The sequence below is a fragment of the Octopus bimaculoides genome, chromosome 2, assembly GCF_001194135.2.
Source record: "Octopus bimaculoides isolate UCB-OBI-ISO-001 chromosome 2, ASM119413v2, whole genome shotgun sequence".
Lineage (NCBI taxonomy): Eukaryota > Metazoa > Mollusca > Cephalopoda > Octopoda > Octopodidae > Octopus > Octopus bimaculoides.
In genome coordinates this window covers 185,100,873-185,104,833 of record NC_068982.1, presented here as the reverse complement: position 1 = coordinate 185,104,833, position 3,961 = coordinate 185,100,873, and positions in this window count along the sequence as shown.

The window sequence follows — 3,961 nt, the reverse complement described above, 5'->3', positions numbered from 1 at the left end:
GGCACCTTGGGTAAGTGTCTTCTACTATAGCTTCGGGCCGACCAAAGCCTTGTGAGTGGATTTGGTAGACGGAAACTGAAAGAAGCCCGCCGTATATATGTGTATGTATATGTGTGTATATGCTTGTGTGTCTGTGTTTGTCCCCCCCCCCCACATCACTTGACAACCGAATTTGGTGTGCTTACGTCCCCGTAACTTAGCGGTTCGGCAAAAGAGACCGATAGAATAAGTACTAGGCTTACAAAGAATAAGTCCTAGGGTCGATTTGCTCGACTAAAAAGGCGGTGCTCCAGCATGGCCGCAGTCAAATGACTGAAACAAGTAAAAGAGTAAAAGAGTATGACAACTAGATCGCAAAAAAGCCATTTAATAATACAGAATGCTATGAAATTCACTTTACATTCAAAGTTATTTTATGAGACTTCAAAAATTTTGTAGTGCAAATACAACTCTGAACATAACAAATTTTAAGTAGTCTTAAATGGTTGAAATTACCCCTCGGGGATATAATTGCTTCTGTTTCAACACAGTTTCAATTCAAATCACTAGAAAAATTCAACTCCAAAATTTCAGATGCTCTACTCAGGTCACAAAATCCTGGGGACGCTCTTACATGTTAAATAAATAAAAAAAAAGCTTTATAAAATGTTATAAAACTACAAATTTCGAATATTTCTTTCTTAATTACTTCTTCAGTCAAGTGAAATCTCTCACTCCTGTCTTGTAAAATTATATAACGGGTCACATATTCAACACTTCAGTAATAAAAGTAATCAATAATCATGATTATTATTTCCTGTGGTAATCATATTTTCGATCAGTAATAGAAACACATGCATAGTTGGATAGAATAACTGCTGGAACCAACAACGGTCAGGAAACAGGATGCGCAAATCGTGCAGTGAACTTTACTATTTTTTTTCTTTTCTTTTCTTATTTCATAGTTTGGACCTAACACACTGCCTGTTTTAACATTTTGTCCACTGTTAACACCATTAATTCTTCTTAGTTCCCATCACCATCACCACCACCACCGCTACTATCATCACCACCACCAACAACAATAACATTGCCTGTAAACGCTGCAGGCTGCCATATACTCATTATAAAAGCTACAACTCGCTCTGCCTATTTGTTGTTTAGCTCCAGATCAACACTCATTGAGCGCAGCACCTCTGATCAAAGGCGTTCTAGTTAAAGCCATCGCATCCTTTTCTCGATCATTGCGTATCTAGAACAGAATGTCTCGACCTCAAATCTCACCCTGCTATCTTCAAAATGAAAGGAGAAAGTGGATAGTGTAACTTTAGATATACTATGCCTGGATGGTTACAGCTGAAATATCTTTGATCATAGACTTGTTGGATCAGACATAATCTGAGGCTGGAGAACAGCAACAAAAGAACAGATGTTATAACAATACAATAAATTATTCTAAGCAGTGTGTATTTTGACGCTATAGTGTAACTTTATACGGCAATATGTATATACATTCTTTTATTTGTTTCAATCATTTGACTACGGCCATGCTGGAGCCCCGCCTTTAGTCGAACAAATCGACCCCAGGCCGTATTCTTTGTAAGCCTAATACTTATTCTATCGGTCTCTTTTGTCGGACCGCTAAGTTACGGCGACGTGAACACACCAACATCTATTGTCAAGCAATGGTGCGAGAACAAACACACACGCACACATATATAAATATATATATATATATATACGACGGGCTTCTTTCAGTTTCCGTTTACCAAATCCACTCACAAGGCTTTGGTCGGCCCGAGAGGCTATAGTAAAAGACACTTGCCCAAGGTGCCACGCAGTGGGACTAAAGGAGGTACCATGTGGTTGGTAAACAAGCTACGTACCACACAACCACTCCTGCACCTACATATATTTATAGTAAATACTTTGGAATACTTTTATTACCAACATTCTAAACTACATTCACCGTATTTACATATATAAAAAACACACATCTAAAATGCTCAAAAAATTTGCAAGTACTAGACCTTACAATCTCTAATAAGATCATTAGGAAGGTTTGCGAAGATCTTACTCCACTTCTGATTAGTAGTGAGCCATACAACGTGTGAAAACAATTGTAGCCCTGTTGTATCCTCTCGCCCATTTAAAAAAAAAATTATTTTGAAGAACTTAAATGAAGTGACCACACTACACCTGGCACAGGTACGACCATTCAATTTTCAATAACAGGGGAGTCTATACATAGTCCTGGATCCGCTAAAAATTAGCAAATCTATGTAAAACCACCCACTATCCATCTTAAAAACGGGACACGTTAGACAATATAGTCCAATATGATGTCTTAAAAATTAGGATGGTCACAATGAGAATGCTTCAGATCACACCCAGATCTTCTGGGCGTGGACTAACCAGGAACTAAGTAATTATATCACCTCCTCCGTCTTAAACCAACAGGATGGCCACCATGGCATTACCAGTACTTCCACCAACCCTACCACCAACACCAATACCAACATTACAATCAACACAACCAACAATGCTACTAACATTAACACTACTACAACCAACACTACCACCAAAACTATCATCCAAATTACCACTAATACTGCTACCATTACTACAACCGACACCATCACCTACACTACATCCTACACAATCACTAACATCACCGCCAAAACTACAACTAGCATTACCACTAACACTACTACCTGCACTATTACCAATACTACAACAAAGACAATCGCCAACACTACTACAACCACCAACAGTATCACGTCAAATACAGCTGTCGTTAATACTACTGCTACCATCACTACTACTACCTAAACTACTGCAACGTACACTATCACCAACACTATCACCACCAAAACCACCACCATCAATACCACCAACACTAGTACAACCTCAATTATTCTTGAGGCCTGAAATTTTGAGGAGGGGGGAAGTTGATAGATTGACCCAATACGCAGCTGGTACTTAATTTATCGGCCCCGAAAGAATGAAAGGCAAAGTTGCCCTCGGCGGAATTTGAACTCAGAACGTAAAGACAAACGAAATACTGCTAAGCATTTCGCCCGGCGCGCTAACGTTTCAGCCAGCTCGCCGCCTTAATACAACCTCACTTATTACCACCAATGCTATTAACCAACAGTAACAGCTACAATAGCGGCAGCACTACCACCCAAACACCTTCCAACGTTACCACCAACACTACCGCCAACACTAGCACGATTATTACTCCCATCCACCGCCAACACTTGCTATAACCAAATAATAACATGATTACATGTTCGTGACGATGACAGGCTTTCTGTCGTGGTGGCGGTAGTGGGAGGGATACTGTCAGAGAAGGATTGGTAGTATGGGTTGATGCGGCGGCGACGGCGGCGGAGGAGGCAGTGGAGGTGGTGGTACCTTAGTCATGTATGCCTTTGTCTGAGTAGCTGCTTATGTATGTATGTATGTATGTATGTATGTATGTATGTATGTATGTATGTATGTATGATGCTATGGATGCAGTATTATGTATATCGCTACGTAGGCAGGTGTGAGGGTGGTGTACATACTTGTATGAGGGTAGTGTACGTGTATGAAAAGTATGTGTTTGATTATGTGCGATTCAAATTAAAAATCCACTATACAAATATTTCTATATTTGACTAAACAATTATTGACTAAACAATTAACCACGTTCAATAGAATTAGCGGGTCATAAGGGTATGGCTGACTGGCTGTATGTGTATAAGTATGTGCATACATACACCCTTATACATACACATATATTCATTTGTATGTGTGTGCGTTTATGCGTGCTCGCGCGCGTACGTGTGACTACGTGTATGTGCGAGTGTATATATGTATATATATGTATGTATACACACACACACACACACACACACACACACACACACACATATATATATATATATATAAAACAAATAATAAATGAGTATATGCATATATACGTATATATATA